Source organism: Equus caballus, chromosome 8 (genome assembly GCF_041296265.1).
Source record: "Equus caballus isolate H_3958 breed thoroughbred chromosome 8, TB-T2T, whole genome shotgun sequence".
In the NCBI taxonomy this organism is placed as follows: domain Eukaryota; kingdom Metazoa; phylum Chordata; class Mammalia; order Perissodactyla; family Equidae; genus Equus; species Equus caballus.
The window spans coordinates 70,396,022-70,417,912 of record NC_091691.1 but is presented as its reverse complement, the minus strand read 5'-3'; the positions used below and the strand labels follow the sequence as shown (position 1 = coordinate 70,417,912).

At 38.9% G+C, this 21,891-nt stretch overlaps 1 long non-coding RNA gene across 9 annotated transcripts in view; it reads right to left on the bottom strand.

The window, feature by feature from the left end:
• LOC138925399 (uncharacterized) overlaps positions 1–21,891 on the bottom strand; it is a 235,920-nt gene that overhangs the window by 43,908 nt on the left and 170,121 nt on the right. For 6 of the 9 annotated variants that reach the window (XR_011441501.1, XR_011441500.1, XR_011441502.1 and 3 more), the window contains one exon: positions 4,517–4,701. The exons of the other annotated variants lie outside the window; for them this stretch is intronic. This is a non-coding gene — a long non-coding RNA (uncharacterized lncRNA). The remainder of the gene's footprint in view (positions 1–4,516; positions 4,702–21,891) is intronic. 9 annotated transcript variants of the gene reach the window in all.

Here is a 21,891-nt window from a genome sequence, read left to right as displayed (position 1 = left end):
AAGCCAGGAAGTTTTTCCTCCAGAGCATTCGTTGAGACCACTGAGAGCAAGCAGGCCTATTTCCTAAGGCAAGTGGGTCAACAGCAGTTGTCACACTTTTCCATCCATGCAAGATATGCTGCCTAATTTAGAAGGAAGTCTGGGATCAGAGAAGTTAAATTCACTCCAGTGGATACTAAATATTCATTGAGAGTCGATCATGCACAATGTGCTGTGCTATATGTTTTAATTTTAGTGATTTGTCCAAGGTCAGAGAGCTGGTTAGCGTAGGGCTAAACTAGCTGCCCTCACTCCCAGCTGTGTTATCCATCATTCCATTCCATCCTCATGTTCTGGAGCCGTTTTCAGTTGGGCAAATAATGGAATTTATCTGCTTTAGTTTCACAACAGTTTCATCTGAAGCTCTCCATAAAGCACATGGATTTTTCCAGAAATATTTCATTGTACTTCTCTTAATTTAGAGAGGGGAAAAAATACATTAGTGACACCAGGACTTTTCCAAAGAAAAAAAAATCTCAGAAATACAATGGGGTTCCTAAGAAAAAGCAGCAGGAGCAAGGACAGCACAAGATGCCAACACAATCAACACATAAATAATTCTACAATTATTGGCAGGCCTAAACTCACTGACTGTCATCCTAAAAGAAAAGGAAGTCAGACCAGAGGTCCAGCAATATGAACCAAACGATCATCTGCCACTCCGGTCTTAATCATTGCTGCCCATCACTGGATGTTCTCTCTAAGCTGCATCCACCCGGCTGTGGCCCTAACCACATGGAAATAAAATAAAGAATGGAAAAGAAATTTGGCTCTTGTCACAGAGAACGTCATGCTGATTTATCAACCTGAAATATAGTTTAATCTGCATAAAAATGGAGTCTTGCAAACTGACTGGGATTAATAGGTTCCAGTTCTAATTCCTTCTGGTGGTCTCATTTAAATGGGCCATTCATCACTGTGACCTCTTTTGATAATAGCCTTACTGTAATATTTAATTTTACATTAATTCTGTTGTAACTTGGCCAATGTTCATTTGCAGAATAATCACTAAGGAATTAGCTCTGCCCCCACCCCCTTACCAACATCCCCATGAATGCCAAAACAATTGAGGATGGTCAATTCCCTTATTGGCAAAAATGTATTGTTCAAGAATCATGTGAGTTTGAGTAGGATAGGGCATAGGAAAAGGGCATATTAATACAGAATCTTCACCTGGACTATAACGTAAGACATTTATTTTGAGCCAATTAACATATAACCTGATTTTTTGCCATTGAGCCGCATTTTAACAGGTCAGTTGGCACACATTCGTTGATATTTACTTGTGCTAGAGTCTGGTGAAGTTACCTAGGTTATTATTGCTTCTTAGCCAGAAAATGCCTGATCCTGAGGGACTTCGTGGATTATAATAAAGTCCAATTCAATGTAACATATTGATGGAGCAGGCGTTATGTATCTTCTATGTGTTAGAAAACTAACAAGCAACTGTCCTCAGGAGTCTTACAAAGGACAGTTCATACCACATCTGAGTCAAGGCGAAATTAAAACCAATGTTTCTACCAACTTGGCCAGGGGTGGGATGCAAGCCTTCTTTGGCCTTTTCCCTGCTCTCTGGAGCAGTCAAGCAGTACACTAAGGGGACAGAAGGAGACACACCAGATACAGATGTCTGTGTATGTCCACCCATAGTTCTCTGGACAGTCAGAGAAACCAGAGAGTGCTGTATCTGGCAAACACAGAGATAATGAGAGTAAAACTGGCCTTCCAGACAAGAAAAATCTAGGAACAGGTGAGATTTTTCTCTCTCCCATTCCTGCTGGATAGATCTCGGAGGGGATTAGCAATTGACACCTGAAGGTTACCTAAAGGCTCTGGCTCTGCTCAATGAGCTAACGTGTCAGGGGTGTTCTGGGCAGGCAGCAGCTGGTAAGATGATCTCAGCTTTTGTTGCAGATATAAAAGATGCTCAATATTGTTCTGCAATGTGTCATTTTGCCTCTTCCTATAGTTACATCTCTTTAGGTAATATGCTCATGATTGATAATGAAATTACTTTCTTGTTTGAGAATTTAGAGTTATAGTACAGATTATCTAATCCAACTGTAGATGAGACAATACTGCCATAAAGAACAAGTAACTTGTTCACAAGTAGCAGACAGAAGAGGTGGGGGTGACACGGCCCAGGCCAGAATCCACACAGTTTGATTCCTGGCCCACTGCTCCTCCCACCTCTCATGTCCTCAACTGCTACTTCAACCATTTCTCACCATGAGTGATCATTTGGGTCAGAGTCCAGTTAAGGAGTGAACCAGCCAGGCAGCTACCTTGGAGCCAATTTCTATGGTGCATTAAAATATGTTCCTCCTTACTTCACCACTTAAAAATATCATTTTGAAAGGACACCAAATTACTAGTCTACCAAGGGTATCCACATCTCTCAATCTAGCCCTGATACAGACTTCTCTAAGAGAAAGTGATTCTTTATATCACAGTAGCCAGAGAAAAAAAGAGCAGTCTTTCCCTAGGCTGGCAAGTTATTGCACACTATGCTGAGATGCCTAAAATATCAAGAGTCTGGGAAAGTTGAGAATTGACTCCTTTTCCTAAATAATGATTTAACATATTTTTCTTTCTTCTCTCCCTCCAACAGTTTTTTCACATCTCAATCTCAACTAATGACCTTGTTTCACTGGGGTCTGGGGGACGGAGGGGAACTGAAACAATCAGAAAAGAACTTCCACAGCCCAGCATGAAATCTGCAAGCCTGCCTACATCTGCGCCCAGTAGTCTTGCCTTGAAGAAACAATGAGCAGACTGTCTATGCTTCCTGTCTTAGGCCAACTCAGATGCTCAAGGACTTTGCTCCTGAAATCACCCCTCTCTCTACCACATTAATGTTTACCCCTCTGCTGAATCATCCCCATCAGTAACCCAATATGTTTGATATGACGCTGTTTTATGAATCCTTGTCTTGATCCTCCATCCCTCTCCTAATGCCTGAGTTCTCTTCCCTTTTATAGTAAAACTCCTTAAAAGTTGTCCATACTGTTTTTATTTCCTCTTCTTGATTTTCTCTTGAACTGTCCTCAGTCTGAATTTCATCCCCACCACTTCACAGAAATAGATTTTGTCAAGCTCACTAATAATCTTTACGTTGACAAATTTCATTTTCAGTTCTCATCTTACATAACTTTTCCGTAGCTTTGTCATAGTGCCTCATTCCTTCTTTCCTGAAACGCTTTCTTCACTTCGTTTCTAAGACATCACTCTCTCTTGTTTTACCTCTTACTGGTTTGCTCCTTCTCAGCTTTCTCCTAATTTTCCCAAACTCTAAATGTGGGAGAAACTCATAGCTCAGTCCTTGGACCTCTTGTTTTTCTACCTGTGCTAACTGCCTAGGCAATCTTATCCAGCCAGGTGGTCACAAAATACTATATCTATCCAGAAAACTCTCAGATTAATAGTTACAGTTATTAATCTTTTTTTTGGCCAAATCTCTTTTTAAATGTTACATTAACAGATAGGGCTTCTCTGAACTCTCCATATAAAATAGCATCCTCACCACCCTCATCTGTCCTCCTTACTCCCCTCACCCTTTGAATTACAGATCCATACACCCAAAAGCATCCTGGATAACATTACTCGGATGTCTAACAGGCATTTTAAAGTTAGCTTGTCTAAATCCAAATGCTTGTCATCCTCCTCACAGGGCCTGATCTTTGTTTTGCCAGTAAATGGCAACCCAATCCCACTCTTTAGTTTTCTCAGTCCAAAAATATTTTTAATCATCCTTAATCCCCAACTTGTTCTCACATCCAATCTGTCAGTCAGTCAATCCTTTGGCTTTCCCTTGAAAATATATCCAGAGTCTCACTACTGTGTACCAACTCTAGACACCACGGTGCTAATGCATTAGTTTCTCAACTAGTCTCTTTATTTCTAACCTTGTCTATCATCATCTGTTCAATGCGTTGTAGTCAGAATTATCATTTTAAATCAAGATCATGTTGGTCCTCTACCCGACACCAACCAATGACTCCACACGCCACTCAAGGAAAAGTTGAAGTGCATGCAAGGCCCTCTAGGACTCTGCACAATTTTTCCCCACTACTTCTGTGATGGCCTGAATGTTAGCAGCGGCACATCCTAGGCTGAGTGGACAGCATCAGTTGAGGGATGAACACCAGGTATATGGGAGGAAAGCCACGTAGCGTTCATCATTGAATCCCACACACATCTTCTCTTTTCCACACTGAAGTATTTAAATGCTGAAAATTACAACTAATTTTAAGAAACCCCAAACTGGCAAATGAATAAGGACTTTGTAGTAACTCATCATCACACCACTTTTATTCCTGAAAACAAGAGCACCTCTCAGAAAGGACCTCAATCTTCTCTCACTTTTAAATGATACCATCCCAAGGGCACTAGGAACTCACCAAGATGGATGAGGATTTTCATTCCAATTTTTCAGCATGACATGAAGAGTCATAGAAATGTAAGAGCAAGTACTTACATTTGAACTGTATCTGTTAACTTCCTCTGAAGGAAATTTCCATGTGTTTTTGTTTGGTCTTGATTTGAGCAGTTTCTTATAACAGAATTGTTTCTCCCCATTGAGAATCCTCTCATTTCTATGGAGGACCTCAGATACAAACATATAGTCTTCAGGACGGTACTATCTTAGAAAGTCTATGACATCTAGGAGAGCAATAGGAAGAATAAATTATATTACTTCTGACAATTCTATCTCCATAGAAGTCATTTTATATTATAACAAAACAGTTCTAAGTATTAACTCTTCATTTCAAGTTCTTGTTGAATTGGAAGGAATGGAATTTCATTAGCTGCTATGATTATTTACCTGGTCATACTTAGCACAAGTTAGCTACCTAAAGCATAGGATAGTAATATTAACTCACATTGTACAGGTACTACTACATTTATTATTGAATTTAATCACCCTCACCACCATGTAGGGCATTGGCTATTATCCCATTGTATAGAAAAGGAGTTGAGATTCTCAGTGTTGAAATTCCATACCAAAAGTCACACAGGAAGTAGTAAGAAGTGCCAGAATATATACCACATTTCAATCTTTGAATCGTTTTAACCACGCATCTGCTGGAAGGATGGTTTTTATTTATTCTCTAACCTAGAAATTTATTCTCAATTTATACAATTTATAATCACAGACTCATTCTAATGAAGACAAATATATTCAATTATGTTTTTAAACAACTGCACATTGGGCCAATAACCATTTACTTGTAGCAGAAAAGTTGAATATCTGCAAATAATCAGATACTTAGCAGTCACGCAAAAGTTAATCTTGACTATTTTTTATCTTCACACCACTTTGGGGCCTTCTCATAGCACAAGTTTTACTTAACATATCTTCAGGAGCCTACTGTCAATGCGAAGACCTGGAGCGCAGATTTTCTGGCCAATGCCTGGGAAGTCTTGACATATCTCAGTAGAGAAAAACTCCCAATCATCTAGCAGAACCTCTTTTGTCACAACTCTATGACAAATAAATCAAAAGGCTATAATTCCATTATCATTTCTGAAATTGGTTTTCAAGTAAGTTATCTAATCAGTTTTTAATCTTTTAAGCAGTTTAAAGCATTTAAGAGAATCTGATGTATTAAGTTACTGAACTTTTAATTAAGCTCTCAATTAATGTTTAAATATTTTGGGAAATATAATTTGTTATATTAGTAAATTTTCAGTTTACTAATTGTGTAAGTAGGATATAAATATGTGAAAAATCATTAATTGTTTAAAGATGTGTAAGATGTCACATTCTTTAACATGTTTAAAACCATACCCCCAGAAAGGCACAAGGAAGTATCTGAAAACAATTTCCAAATTTCTTCTTTGGCTGTTAATAAAGTGTAAAAGAGAACGATATTTACTTTAAAATACAGAAGAAGCTAGAATTCTCACTCCATGATATAGACATATAGTCAATACAGATAATTTGTAATAGAAAAAAAAAAAACAAACAAATCAACAAACAACATTTACTATATCATTATATCAACATCATTTACATGTGACTTTTATATAGATGGTACACATATTTAGTTTATGACACTCAACTTGTTTACTAAGAATCTTATTTATCTTTGCTGACCTTCTTACAGAAATGTGATTTCTTCCCACTCTTTTGTTCCTTACATACGATATTTCAAGTCCTAGTAGCCTGTTGAATAGTATTACTCTTGTTAGAAAACCCCCACCATTCTCCCATCACTGGGGCCCTAAATTTTAAAATCATCTTTAATTTCTCCTTTTCTTTCAACTGTCATGATAGATACCATCTCTGATATTATATTCATTCCTTCTTGCATTCAGTTCCATTCAAAATATGATCACCCAAGATCAGATTTAATCATCCCATGCCTTATAAGTTCAATAGTGCATCATTCGACTGTGCAATCTTCCACCTCCCACTCCTCCAGTACATCTTAGGTGACTCTATAGGTGAGCCGTCCTTTGAAACAATTTTATACTTATTCTTCTATCCTCAAAATCATGGTTCCTCTTTCCTACTGCATCTGACTACAACTGCTAGGTTTACCCACTCAATCTATCAATAGAGAAACACTCCTTTCTCCCCATCACCATTTACTTACCTTACGTTTTCTCCTGGGTGTATGCCAAGACCTTATACTCATTCCTGCATGTGTACATTTACTCAGGTCATGTAACAGTTTCCTTAGTCCCCTTCCCCTTGAGCACTGCAATCTCCACAGCTGAAACCATTCCAGCTCCCTTAAGGGAAAAGACTTTTAGGTCCAGGCCACAAGACAGTTGAAACCCAGCACTTCTAGATCAGCATTTCCAAAGTATACTCAGTTGCATACAAATTCTATGAGCTGTTAACACGTACATCACATATATACAAACTCATATGCACACACAGCATCCATGGTTATAGATGAGTTAGGGAAATACTGGTTTAACCAAAGTCTAATAGTAATATTTATCTTTTCTGTGGGATTTAACATTCCACTGTACAGTAATTTCTCTAGGACTGTACTATGCCAGCATACAAGGAGGTAGAGAGTATATAGGAACTCCTAACTTGTTGACTATCCTTCTTATACTTCAGTCCTAGCAATGGTGGCTCTGTCTCGTCTCCCTGGACAGATATACTTAACATGAGGCCCAAATGGACCCTTGTTTCCTTGGAACTGACCTCAGTCTTATTTTCACACCTTGTTACAAGGACATGAGTCCCGCTGGCAACACCAGTCACTCTGATGGGGTCCATGCTACATGCTCCTCAAAATCCTTTGTACTCACCAAATGTCTATGGGGACTTTCTCTGAATGTCTACTGTTAAGACTCATCCAAGCATGGTTCAGATTCATCACTACACCCCCCTCTCCACTTTTGCCCCGTTTTGGCAAATCCAAACCTTTCAGTTTACAAATTTAAGGTATTTATTGCAAAAAGAACTAGGTGGAAAGCTGAGGCTACCTTCATAGACACTGAACCATTTCTATTAGAAAATCAGCTCAAATCTGCAAAAGCAAACACAAACGAGTGGGACCACATCAAACTAAAAAGCTTTCTGCACTGCAAAGGAAACCATCAATAAAATAAAAAGCAACCTACTGAATGGGAGAATTTTCATATATCTGGTAAGAGGCTAATATCTAAAATATATAAAGAACTCATACAATAGCAAATAGCAAATAACAATAGCAAAAAAATAAACAATCTGATTAAAAAATGAGAAGAAGATCTGAATAGACTTTTTTTTCCCCCAAAGAAGACATACAGATGGCCAACAGGTACATGAAAAGATGCTCTACATCATTAATCATCGGGAAAATTCAAATCAAAACTACAACAAGATGTCACCTCACACCTGTTAAAATGCCTATTATCAAAAATACAAGAAGCTGGGGCTGGCCTGGTGGCACAGTGGTTAAGTTTGCATGTTCTGCTTTGGCAGCCTATGGTTTTCCAGTTTGGATCTTGGGTGCGGACATATACACCACTTGTCAAGCCATGCTGTGACAGTCATCCCACATATAGAGGATGATAGGCAGGGATGTTAGCTCAGGGCCAGTCTTCCTCAGCAAAAAGAAAAGGATTGGCAGCAGATAGTAGCTCAGGGTTAATCTTCCGTCCCCCCGCCCCGCCAAAAAAGGACTAGAAGCGAGTGTTGGTGAAGATGTGAAGAAAAGGGAACACTTGTGCACTATTAGCAGGAATATAAGTTGGGGCAGCCTCTAGGGACACTAGTATGGAGGTTCCTCAAAAAATTAAAAATAGAACTACCGTACAATACAGCAATTCCACTTCTAGGTAGTTATCTGAAGAAAATGAAAACACTAACTCAAAAAGATATATGCATCCCCATGTTCATTGAAGCATTATTTACAATAGCCAAGATATGGAAACAACCTAAGTGTCTATTGATGGATGAATGGATAAAGAAATTGTGGTATTATATATACAATGGAATACTATTTGGCCATAAAAATGATAAAATCTGCACTCCAATAATAAAGGGCAGATATTTTTCTTTCATATATGGAAGAGTTTGCTCATTAATCACCCCAGACAGTTGGAAAAGATGATATCAACTGTCTCTTCCAGCTCTTATAAGGAGATTCCGTGAACTGCCAGCTCTCCGAGACAACCAACCAATTGCACATTTTCAGCTATATTTACAACTTGGAACTTAGTGGATCCTAAGATATAAATCTCATGGACTGGGTAGTTTTAGCTCTCCTAGGCAATATGATTCCATAAAGATTCACATTAAAATATAAACAATAACATTAATGAAGACATGTAGAAGGTAGAATTTTAAAATCAGAATAAACAGCCTTGCCTTTGAAAGCAAATTCAAAACAAAATAACAAAATGTCAAGGCACAAATATCCACTCCCCATCTTACGGATAGAAAGGATGGATGGGGGGAGGGGGCTTTCAAAAAGGAATGAAATGTGTACAGATTCTCAGGGCAAAGACCAAAGATGAGGATACACACTGGGAAAAATAAGGTTGGACAAGTAGGATAGTGCTGGATTATAGAGGCAGGGGAATTTCGACTCTAATTTCCTCTTCTTTTTGTCCTTAAAAACTCCTTTTACTCAGAAAATAAGTTCTGTCATCATAGGCACCACTTTCATCCCCAGCCCGAGCTCTTTTGCAAGCCCAACGTGCTCACTGCCATCCTTTCAACTCTGTAACATTTCACTTTAATACCTCTGCCCCTGAGGAGGGGCCGAACACATTTTGGCCCAAAGAACTAGCTGCTCAGCAACATATCAGCAGGTGACCTTTCCTATTGACACTGTCCGCGGGGTGGCTCAGCCACAGGGACAGGAATAAATTCCTTCCTGAGCTGCCTCAGATGGAGGATGGGAAGTCGCACAGCCATTCAGTATTATTGAGACGAAAGACTCTCCATGGCAAGGTGAGTGAAAACAATGAAAATGGACCCAGAGAGTAAAGTCCTCCCCACAGTGAAAGCTACAAGGGCTGCATTCGGTTGTAGTCCCACCTGGGAGCAAGCTACTGGATTTGAGGTGTGATTTCCCCCTAAATTAAAATTGGAGTCTGGATGAAGGAGCGTCCTTCCTCTGAGGTATCATTTTCAGAGCTCCAAAGCCAACCTGAAGTGAAACTGGAATTCAGGAAAATTCTTCATCCCGCAACCCTTTGACTTTTTCCTCTCTGCTTTTCACAATAGTTTGGCAAGACATAAACTAAATTTGCACTACATTAAAAATTGAACTACTGCTTATTTATGGGTGTCTTTGGGTGTGACGTTATTTGGGGAATATGACAAAGTGTAAGGTTTAAAGGTGCTGTCAATCAGTGAATTTTAAACATTTTGAGCTGCATAGTTTGTTTTGTAAACCACAAGGAACCTGAATCTGAAAGGCTAACAAAAGTGTAGCTTCTCTGGTTAAAGAAGGTTAATGACAAAAGAGCTGTAACTCGTCCTTCCAAAGCAGCACAGAGGCAGATGTGCACAATGCTGGACTTCTGAGGATGATACTGAAAAGCGTTGCCCTGTATATAAAGGTTACACTAAGCAAAGTTTTCATCATCAGGATAGAAGGGCCAATTCTTGGTGGAGACAAATAGGGATGTGAATCACCCAAAAGCCATTTCTATCCACTTTTCCCAACACCATTTATTGAAGAGCCTATCCTTTCCCCTTTGAGTAGTCTTGGCTCCCTTGTTAAATATTAATTGATTGCATATCTGAGGGTTTTTTCTGGGCTCTTCATTCTGTTCCATTGTTCTATGTGTCTGTGTTTATGCCAGTACCATACTGTTTTGATGACTGTATCTTTGTAATATAAATGGAAATAAGGAAGTATGATGTTTCCAGCTTCGTTCTTCTTTCTCAGGATTGCTCTGACTATTCAGAGGCTGGCTATTCCATATGAATTTAGAGGTTTTCTCCTATTTCTGTGAAAAACACCATTGGAATTTCTATAGGGATTGTATTGAATCTATAGATAGAATGTCAATTATATCTCAATAAAACTGGGAAAAGTAAAGAAAAAACCAACATTCTCAGTATAAAAAACAAGACTTTTCTATTCATCTGTGCAATACATTCAGTGATTTTCAAAGAACAATCACCTCCCTAGTTAAGAGTTATATTGCATTTTTATACTTCTTAATCGTGACAAGTAAACTTCCTAAAGTTTCTTCAGGCTCATTAATCCTTATAGCCTCATTGGGAGGATTAAATGGGACAGCATAAGAAAGATACCTGGAACAGTACTTAGCATAGATCTAAACCACCACCCCACTCCCAGCCAAGCCCAACTCATTGTTTTCAATGAGTTTATAATGCCACTGGGGGTGGGGAGGGAGGCCACATGTAAATAAACAACCAAGAACATTTCGGTGCGTTCACTGCCATATCAGAAACGTACATAAAGTGCTGTGGGCACACTAATAAGCAATTGGATCATAGGAGAGACTTCAAAATGAACAAGCCACCCGAACAGATCTTGGAAGGCTGAGTTCACATTCACTAGACATATAAAGGAGACAAGTGGATGTTGCAAGTATAAGGAAGACTGAGCAAAAAACAGAGAGGCAAGAAAATACATCAGGACTCGGTGCCATCACAGAACAGGGTGTGGGGAACATGGGTCTTGCTTGTCCATGTGTCCTCCAAGTCAGCATCATCTTTGGTGGAAGTTGACTTATATCTGGAGATAAAGCTAGAACAATGCTTTCAACCAGTTTTCATTAGTCTGCACGTCTTGAGAAGGAGGCTAGACTTTATTCCACACATAGTGGGAACCACTGAAGGCTTTCACATCATAGCAGCATGATTATAACCTGATTTTACAGAGATAATTCTGGTTTTCTTAAGGAAGAAATGTTGCAATTCAAACACTGATGCCAAGGAGATAATAAAAGAAGGTAACTTAAGAAGTTCAGCAAATGCTGATAATATAACTATCATAGCTAGCATTTACCTTAATACGTGCTAAGGACATTGCTAAAGTCTATTATTGCATTACGTCTTCTAGTCTTCATGATAATCCAGTGGGAAAGATACTACAATCCTTCCTATTTTAGAGATGAGGAAACCAAGGCACTGAGAAGTTAAGCAATTTACCAAAGTCTAGAACTACTTAGAAGTGGAACCTACCCATGAATGTAGGAGATTTGAATGATGATACATATCTAAACTAAAATCAGTGTGATTTGATGACATTGGACACAAAAGTAAGTGGCCAAAGTAAACCAGAAGGTTTTTAGCTTGAAAGGCTGGTAGATTTTGATGTCTTTAAGTGAAAAGAGAACTTTAGGACAACGAGCATATGTGCCAGGAAAAAATGGGAGATAATTAAGAAGACAGATGTCCAGGTAATTGGGAATGGAGAGCAAAAGTTTCAATAATAAATTGCTTCAGATTTTTTACAATGTTAATTTCCTTATATAGACAATTAAGAGTCATACAATATACATATATATGTAAGATAGATTAATTCTATATTATCCATTTAACAAGACATGAACGTCTTTTGAGTTTTGAATTTGGATTCATGTCTTAGCATCATTTTGTACTCTGAATGGTTAGTTGATTACCACACTTGGTGTCTTCTGGATCTTTCAAAATTTTATATCTAAAAGACACAAAAGGATAAGACTATACATAACCATAAAATACATCAAAGGGTGAAAAAAAAACATTAGGACATTTAGAGAATGTCCAAAATATGAGATTTTAAAAGAAATATTTTGACTAGGAAGGCAATTTAGATATTATTTAGGATAAATCACTTCCATTTTTGAACAGGGACATAAAGACAAGAAAGGTAATGTACTAGGGTCAAGTTTTCATTCACACCAGAGTTAGATAGAGTAGGTAAAATTATTGGAGATAGGCTGAAAAGAATCTTCAGTTAATATTGTTTTTTTTAAAAGTCACTGAGAATGAAAAGCGTCTGTAATTTTTTTTTAATCAGATGATGGCATACATCTTCCTTACCAACATATTTCAGGAAGGGTAATTTTAGACACAAATGGTGGAAAGGAATTGTGCGATCCTTTTAGGAGCCTGAGCCCATAGCTGAAGGGGTCATATTGTACCACTCCTTGAAGAGAGGCAGACAGGGACACTTTGATGCACTCCACAGATCACATCTTTCCTATCTCAGGATTTTTCCCAGGCCTTGAATGATATTCATCCACTTTTGAGACAAATACATCTCCCAACAAATGTCACATGCTAGAGCATTTAAAGTCTATTTTGAAAACTTTTTGAAAAGCAGCACTTGATGCTCCTCTGCCTTGCTTTATAGACTTATTCCCTCTCAAAGGCAGAAAACTCGAGGAAAGAAAAGAAATTATTTTTATTCCTCTTTCATTTATTGCCTAGGCTATCCAAGAACAGGAAACACAGTAGGAGCTCAAAATATTTGTTGATATTCCTTGCTTTGACATGATTTAGTCAACTTTACAAAACAAATTGTGCAAAACTGTTCTGTAAATAAAAAAGATTATTTCCAACAGTGACAGTTATACATTATTTTCATGCTCTATATATTATATTGTTTTAAAAAGATATACACAGTTAGGATATGTTGGATTTATTCAGTAATATGTAGTTGGTGATTCTAGTCTTATAATCACATTTCATTAAGAAATCCTCTCCTCTTTTCATATCCAAACATGGCCCTTCCATTTTTCTTTCCTTCTGTGAGCCAAGTTGCTTATTTATACCCTGTGGTTCTTGGAGGATTGCCCTATGCTTGTATTTTTTCCCCTCATTGTTTATTATAATGTTTTCATAAAATATTAAGTGTTGACATTCAAAGTTGCAGTTTCTGTCTGGAAGAGAAGCCACTTTTAAATGTGAATAACATTAAGGCCTAGAAAGTTATCTGGTAACACAGCCGGGTTACTGATTTCCCAAGAAACTCTGGATTTCCATTGAGGAAGAATTTTTGGTGTTTGGGAAGTGGGAGCTGGAGACAAGTGTGCACATAATCCCAACTGGAGCCAGGAGCACGTTTATCAGGGGTCATTTAGGCCTAAATAAAGGCATTTTATAAGATCAGAAAACCAAAAGTTCTCAGTTTTCACAGATTTCTTGTCTTCTGTGAAATTAACAGGAAGCTTTGTATAACTGAGATTAAATAATACATATCACTTGAAAGTTTCACTATGCTGCACTACTTTTCCATTCTTGCCTTTTAGAGGCACAGACAAAAACTCAGCTGCTTTCTTTATAGTCACAATTGAAGGTTTTATTGGGACAGAGTGGGAAAGATTTAAGATAGGAAAGCCAGGTTGAAGGGCTGCTTGAGGAATTATTTTTACCATTCCAGTTTGGTCACTATCTCCATATGGTCTACGCTAAAACAAAAATCTCCTCCATGTTGAATGTCACTTCTTTTGTAATACAGATTACAGTATTGACTAACTTCCCGTTGGCCTCCTGGATATGTCACAAATCAGCAGCATTGAATCCTATTCTACCAGAGAAGTATCTGTCAGGCATCCACATGTAGGCCTATCTTTTGGTAGAAAGTAGATTTGTACACCAGCATGAAAAAATTATATTTCCAAAGGGACCCACTAGGCATTTTAGCCGGGTAGTGACAGGATTTGATTTATATTTTTGAAGCGTTACTCTGGCTCCTCTGTAGAGAATGGATTCTGAGGGGAAAATGAACAGAAGTGGAGGGAGAGGAGACAAGAGACTCTACAATAATCCTGGTGATGGAGAGTGGTGGCTCCATGTAGAATGATGGCCGTGAAAATGGAGAAAAGCAGAAAGATTTGGAACATATTTTGGGAGTGGAATTAGACCTGAGAAGTGCAGGGAAGATAGGACGGTACCTACCTAGAAACGCAAGAGAGAATTTCTGCAGTCAATTCTCAAGATTCTTGGGATTCTCTGATCCGCCATCTTATGTAGCAACATCTCACTTATTCTAAAGAACTACTGGTGCCTAGTACTTCCTATTCTTGGTTCAGTTTTGACTTTTACAGGAACTTTTTGATTTACTCAAACTTCCCAATCCAATCTTACCTATATACATAAAGAAAACTGCATATCTATACTTAATAGACAGATACCTACTCAAGTGGAAATAGGATATCCATCTACCTGTCTGTCTGCCTCTATAAACACATTATCTTTCAGGGACTTGGTAGCTAGAAACCAAGTCTGTCTCATGCCAAAGCTTTTGCTCTTTCCTCTGCATGGCAATGTATCCCTATAGGCCTAGTATCTTACTATAGAATACAGGAAATATAAGTGTATTTAAAGAATCCATTTCTCTTAGATAACTTACAATCCTTTGGGGGAAAGGAAAAAAAAATTTACTTAACAATATGGACCAGTGAAAGGCAGATAAATCATTAGTCTTACAAGGACTGAAGAGATATATAGAAAAAGAGGCCTCTCTGGATAGTAAGGCTTTGCCAGGAAAGTCTACTTTAAATTAGTCTTTGAAAGTTGAGTAGGACTGATAAGCAGAGAGAGGGGGGTGGACATTCCAAACACGAGGACCAATGAGTATGGAAGAGGTATGGGGTTTGTGTAAGGAATGCAAAAGAAAGGGACCTGGCACTTGTTAGTGATACCAAACCTCTTAATCTCAAGTTCATGTGCCCCACACACAGTAAGCCAAACACTGAGACATCAGTGCTTGGAGATAGAGAAAGTTTTATCCAAAATGGCCAAAACAAGTAGGTGGGAACCTGGGTTCACTCAAATCCACCTCCCCAAGAACAGAAAGCAGGACGGTTTTCTGGGGCTACAGAGCTTCGCAGGAGGAGCTTTGGGGAAACAAAAGGGTCACTCCCAATAAGCCCGTGGGCAATCTGACTTCTGGGCTTCAAGGGCTGCTGAGGGCCAGCCATCTGGTGATTGCAACCTCCCTGAAGTCATTCTCTTTCTTCTGCAGAACAAGCTCACAAATCCTCTGGAAAACAAGCTCACAACTCCTCAAGACCTCTGAGTCACCCCTCAAGTTAAACAGGAAGACAGCAAATTGGTTTAATATCTACAGTAACCCTCAGGTACCCAAGTTCATTAGGCGCCAACTGTGTTTTTCAAACTGCATCACTCTTCGTCTACCTTGTATTACCCTGTTTAATCCTTACAATGCTGAAACAGGGAAGTATCAGTATCTCCATTTCATAGATGTGAGGATTCAAGCTCAGTACATGAAACCCTTCTTCCAAGCCCATTGAAAAGTGAGAGGCTGGGCTAGGTTTTGCTCCTACATTTTCCTCATTCTAGAGTTAACTTCACAATGCTAAAACTGCTGAGTGAACAGTCAGAGGGAAGGTGGGTTGAAGCCAGTGGGCCTTGATTAGAAGACTGATGAATTTGGTGATGGGTGGACACTGAAGACTTTTGAGCAGAGTAATGATTGCCGAACTTTTACTTTTTCTTTGTTATGTTTCAGATTTTACAAAGACTTGGATACGTTGAGCAAGGGTTTCCAGAATAAGGGAGTAGCCTTCTGAGGTCGTTTTGAAATATTTAGATATGGAAAATTCTGGCAAGTTCGTTTAACTAGTCCCATCATTTTATGGTCTCCCTTCTTAGAGTTGATATTTTAGGCATATGGAGCTGTGATTCACAGATTCTACAACACAAGGGCTTTAAAGCTACAATGTTGCAAAATAAATCATCATTTACGCTGCTCACTCCTCTTTAGGAAAGAGGGTAACTATAATGCAGCATTTTGGTAATTTTTCAAGGGAATAATTCCTCCTGTCTTACCTCCAGTACATGTTTATTATTTTTCTACCTTGTTAACAGCTTTAAGATGTTGGGGAAACAAGAGACTCAATATCTAATCCTTGCTCTCAAAGTACTTCTCAGCATGGGTGGGAAGAAAAGATGTCCACAATTTAGAAATTATCTGATGCCACAAAAATCATAACTGACTTTCCTGGAATTTCTTCACATTTCCAAAGCAATTCAACTGACATAGTATCAATGAGTCATGACAAGACCCAACCTATCAGATAGGTGGGGCAAAGTTATCACTCCTCTTAGAGAGACAAAAACACATAGATTCTGACAGGCTAATTGACTTCCCAAAGCCACACAGGCAGTCAGGGAAAATTCAGGACTAGAAGAAACACATGAGAGCACAAGAAGCTGCCTCTTCCAAAACTACAACAGACAATGTGCTTGCTCTGGCCAGCTCTGGGGGAGAGTGATTCCTGCCAGTGAACCCATGGGGAGAAGTTTCCAAGAGGAGGTAGAATTTGAACTGGGTCTTGAAGACAGGTAACATTTGGGAGTCTGAAGAGGTCCAGGACCTAAGGCAGTATCTACTGTTCTCCTCTGTTAGCTGGTTATGGGACTCGCCCTTTCTGACCAAACACCATATTAGTGATACAGTAAAAGATACGCACACTTTCTGAAATATATGAAAATATGTTTACTTTCTCATTTTTCCCTTCCACAATGCATCCAACTGGCAACCATGATGTCAACATTTGGGGGTGGGGGGCACATAGAGGAGGAAAGTTTTACAGAGGGAAAATGTTGGCTTTAAAAAAACAAAAAGAAACAGTAGCTACCAATAACTCATGTTTTTTAAAGTTAACAATATGCACTCAAGATGTTTAATTCAGGTATTTTTTCTTGGGCTTCATCCCTCAAGTCGAGCTAAAGAATAGCCTTGAATCCTATCTACGTTTCCTCAGAATGCTTCCAAGTCTGTGTGTATAACACCCTCTGCTAAATGATTTCTGGACATTTTCCATGAATTATCTTGAGATCTCCACAACAGCCATGCTCTGCTGGCCCCTCTGCCAGCCTGGGGCAGCCAGGGCACAGCCATGGGACTGGAAGGCAGCAGCTGGAGGAGCATTTAGGACCAGACTTCTCTGAGCAAATGTACCTCTAGTGGGGCTGATTGCATCTGACAACATCCCCATTAGGCTAGACTGTTTTCACTTATATCTCTCACCCTGTCAGCCCACAGAATACCAAGGTCCCCCATGTTCCAGCAAAAGAGGAGGTAGGTTAGCTCTGGGCTAGATGAAGAAGGAAAAATATGAGACAGTTGTCAAAGTTAGTGAAAAATTAAGATCTGGGCCATTGATTCAGGGGTCTCCAATGCTCTATAGAGTTCTACCTAAGTCAAAGGAGGAAATAAAAGAAACACACTACCAATATAACAGCTGTCAAAATGTCGAAATAACTCTCCAAAAGTCATGGGGTGGAGAAGGAAGGGAATTCTTTTGATTGTGTTCAGAAGGGACCAGGAGGAACTAAATGTCTTCCCAAGAAAACTAAAATAAGGATTTGTCAGTACCAAGTTATAGGAGTAAAGCAAGAGTGCAGATATCAAGCATACAGAGGAAATGCAAAGCAGAATCATACAGGTGTGGATAGCAGCTCCGGCCACATTCAGGCTTGCAAGCCTGCTATCATTCTGTAATTCTGGAACTTCAGGAGAGGTCAGTGTAGGGAGGATTTATCACTAGCTGTAATAAAGAGTATATCCCATAGGTTAAAGCAAAACCATGGATGACAACAATATTAGGCAGCAGGAATTCAAAACAACACATGAACGCTAAAGGGAAGTCTAAGGTAAGAAGGCATTAGAGGTTTCAGCTGAATAAAACCCAGAGATAAAGTGTAACATTATTGAAAAAGAAAAAAAAGATAGGATCAAGCTGGGAATAGAAATACAGTTATTAGACTAAGGGAAATAATAATCTTGGTTTTTCCATCCTGATGGTAGCATTATTGGTGAACTGGCTCACATAAAAAAATGGATGCCCACCCACAAGAGGGATAATAGATTAATAAAAATAAAGCAAAACTTGGCCCCTTGAGGACTCTTTGGAAGGACTAGGGCAGTTCAGCCTGGGGAGAGAAGACACAAAGAGGAAAATAAGAGCTGTGTTCAAATATTTAAAGGACTATTGTCTCAGGATAAATATTGTTTTATATAGTCTCATAGTCTTATCATCCAGGTTTTGTCCACTTAATATTTCCTCACCTCTTCCTTCAGTTCCCCAACCCCCTGATTTCTGGAATTTTATGATGTAAATTAAATAATCGTCAGGAAGCAATGTACCAAAAGTTGGCAGGAGAAAAGGGAAAGAGTGATGATGATGAAATTAGACTAGGAAATTCCTAGGAGAAATGTAGTCTGATCTAAAAACAGACTACTGATGCGTGAGGAGCAAGATGGAGCAGTAACAAAGGGGGATGCAGGGCAGGAAGGTTATTTTGGGGATTGACAAATAAACTCCTTGGAAAATGGGAGAACATAGGGGACTTTTTATAACAGTTTCTAGCACTGTGTACAGGTATCCTCTAAGACAGCTTCAAGAAATGAGAGTTAAAGCCCAACGGAAGCAGAATTATAGTGGAAAGCATGTTGGATGAAGAACAAGAGTCTGAACTTTAGTGTCAGCTGTGCCATTCCCTAATACTGTCACCTTGGTCAATTCATTTAACCTTTCTTAGGCTCAGTGCCTCATACATCTAAATGCATAGAAAAAAAATGGTACCTCACTCATTTCCGAAAAATCATAGATCCCGGTCTCCTCCCTCCCCGATGGATCCGGTTTATGGCAAACTGATCTTAATAGCTCTTCTTCAGATTCTCTGTTTCCTATCCCAGGGAAACCCAGAGCTAAAGGAGAAAGACAGCTATTTCTTACGGCACTGTCCCCACCACTCAGGCACACTGATGTGTGGGGCATCTTTTCCAGCAGATTACATTGTGCCATCATGACTTCCCTGTGCATAATATCCTAAGTAATATTACAATTTGCTAATAAAATGCTGTTGGTCTCATTTGTCTTTATGACTTGGTAGGTTAGACTGCACCCAGTTTAAAATAAGCAACTTAAGTCAAATGTAACCTGTTGCCCCTTGATTCCTTCTCTCTTAGGGTCCATTAGCAAGATAAAAACTATTTTCAAAAAGGAAATTATTTGTTTCTGAAGAGGTGTTAACTTTTCTGCAAAACTCTAGAGACCTCAACTGTGATTTCCTAGTGCGTTGTGACGAGGTCCATAGAGCACCTTATTCTGCCTTAGGGGTTTTCAGGCAATTGGATTCTCTGATTCATGTGATTCAAAAAGCAACACTGCTAATATTACAAGTTAGGCCACCTATAGATCCTTCTCTTGCTCAAGGCTATAAGCACCATGGGCAAATAAGATGGAATAATATACTAAAATGTGGTATTTGATAATGTCTTCAAAATCAAAATACATCCATTAAACATTGTGCTTCTTTCTCAACAAGAGAGAATACCATGTGCTGCAACTTGCATTTCTCTTTGGAAGATTGATCCTTGTATGCTCAAGGATACAGCCCCACATCTTCACTGAGGCAGTGGGCATACATGTATCTCATTGAACTATTTAGGGCACTCGCTACTTCTTGCTCATCTGGTCCTATCAGTATAATGTCATCAATTTGGTAGACTGGCATGTTGTCTTGAGAAATTATGTGATGAAGAAAGGTCCTGAGGAATAAATTAAGTCATATAGCCACTGACGTAGCCCAAATCAAGTTGGTTATGGTACACTTATATTCCTTCCAGGTGAAAAGAAACTATTTCTGGTGTTCTCTGTCTATGTAGGGGAGGGAGAAAAATTTCATGGTGAATAGCTAAAGAACAGAAATCAAAAGCTAGAATAATCTGCTAACAATCAAAGTAACACATCTGGAACAGTAATTGCAATTGGATCTGCTATTTAATTACACTTAAAATAATAATCCATTGTCATTACCCGAGATATCCTTCTGTCACTTCACAGATCTCACAGGAAAGTTAAGAAGGATGAAATAGAAATAACCCTCTTTGCATTCTTCAAATCTGCAAAGATGGACTAATCTCAGCAGTTATTCTAGAAATTTCTTTTAGTTCCAAGGGATTCCACTTGGCTTTTAATAGTTATCACTCCACTAGTCAGGAGGCTAACATGGAACTCCTACCTGAGACTGAGTGTATATTGTTTCCATCTATGTATCAGTGACCACATGTTGGGTTTGTGAACTTACTGGGCCCACTCTGACACCATATCAGGCCTAAATTCTCCTTACCATATAACATTCATAAGTCTCAACTCTGACCTCTGGACCATAGTACTGTTCTGAGTACCGGAGAGTAGTCTTTTCACAGACTCAATATCCAATAACAGCAAAGATGAAGTATCTCCTAGTCAGGACATAATTAACCTTGAATTTGCCACAGTTCTATCTGAGAAAGGTTAGGAGGATGATTTATCATAAATACTTGGAAAGTCATATATAGGATCCTTCTTTAAGCATGCCCAACTTTCCCTGCATTCAAATGGTGCTTGGTCAGGTTTAAAAATTACTTGAGGGGTTGCAACTGTCTGTAGTGTTGATTCAAGTCAGGCTTCTAGTCATTAAGCCCTGAGTTATTTTGGCGGGGGGGGGGGGGGGGGGTGGGTCTACAAATAAAGTAGGATCTTAATGTAATGTCCATCTATTTCAGGTCTAGAAAACTCATGATCAATTAGCCATTGTTAAAATTCCATGTAGATCAACTTATTCTGATTACCACTTATACCCTGTTGCCTTCAGTGCTAACATGATCATCTTGCTTCTGCACGTTAATAACTAATACTTTGCCTCTGCTCCTTTGAGCATCTTTCATTCTCAGTGAAATCAGGAAGCCATTTAAATGGCTGCATTTCCCACCTTGATCTCAGCCTAGAGAGGACACAGTGAAGTACGTTTTAAAGTCTCTAGTACTTCCCTCATCCATCTTTTTTTGAGGAAGATTAGCCCTGAGCTAACATCTGTGCCCATCTTCCTCTATTTTATATGTGGGATGCCTGACACAGCATGGCTTGACAAGTGGTTTGTAGGTCCTCACCCAGGATCTGAACCAGCCAAACCTGGGCCACTGAAGTGGAGTGTGTGAACTTAACCCTTGTGCCACCAGGCCAGCCCCCAATCTACTTTTTAATGAGAGACAAAGTGAACATAATCTAGGCTTTCTTGCAGGACATGTTTTGGAAGAATGAGCGAGTCATACCTGATAAATCCACTTCAAAATCCCATGTCTTCCTAAGACTTTGGATTCCTTGCTTTACATTAAACCAAGGCATTTCTGGCATCTTCACTTCTTTTGGCATAGGTTATTATTGAGCGCAGTTTTAGTCAACAACTCAAGAATATAATTAAACCCACGTCCAGTTACTTGAGCTCGTTTGACCTAGCACATGAAATCCAGAATCTCTTGTAAGTACACCAAAATTGACAAATTCAACCTCATCTAAAATGTTACTCCTTCCTTGGTCTGGCACCAATTCCCATATGTATTTTCCAAGATTTTTTTGTGTGTAAAATATAGAAATGTCTAAGTCAACACCTAGGTTTGATTTGTAAGT